This window comes from Tupaia chinensis, unplaced genomic scaffold (assembly GCF_000334495.1).
Source record: "Tupaia chinensis unplaced genomic scaffold, TupChi_1.0 Scaffold145717_1, whole genome shotgun sequence".
Taxonomy (NCBI): domain Eukaryota; kingdom Metazoa; phylum Chordata; class Mammalia; order Scandentia; family Tupaiidae; genus Tupaia; species Tupaia belangeri.
This window is the reverse complement of record NW_006205575.1, coordinates 1,486,781-1,487,046: the sequence shown is the minus strand read 5'-3', so window position 1 is coordinate 1,487,046 and position 266 is coordinate 1,486,781.

Genomic DNA, 266 nt, shown 5'->3' with positions numbered 1-266 from the left:
GAAAAAGATGCTCAAATATTAAATAAGCAATGAATATACATCAAGCCATGATCTGCTCCATTCTTCACATCTGGGCTGGGAGTGTCTCTCGTCCCTAGCTGCAGATGGGGTGGTCTTCTCTGTCAGTGGGAGGCCCCATTAGATTTCCCATTAGGAAGATTATTCTGGCAGGGTAAATTCTAGAACCTGAACATGCTCCACAAATAGATTCAGGGTTTCTCGGGGGTTAAGGAGGAGGGCAAGAGAAGAGAAAACATAAGAGGCGC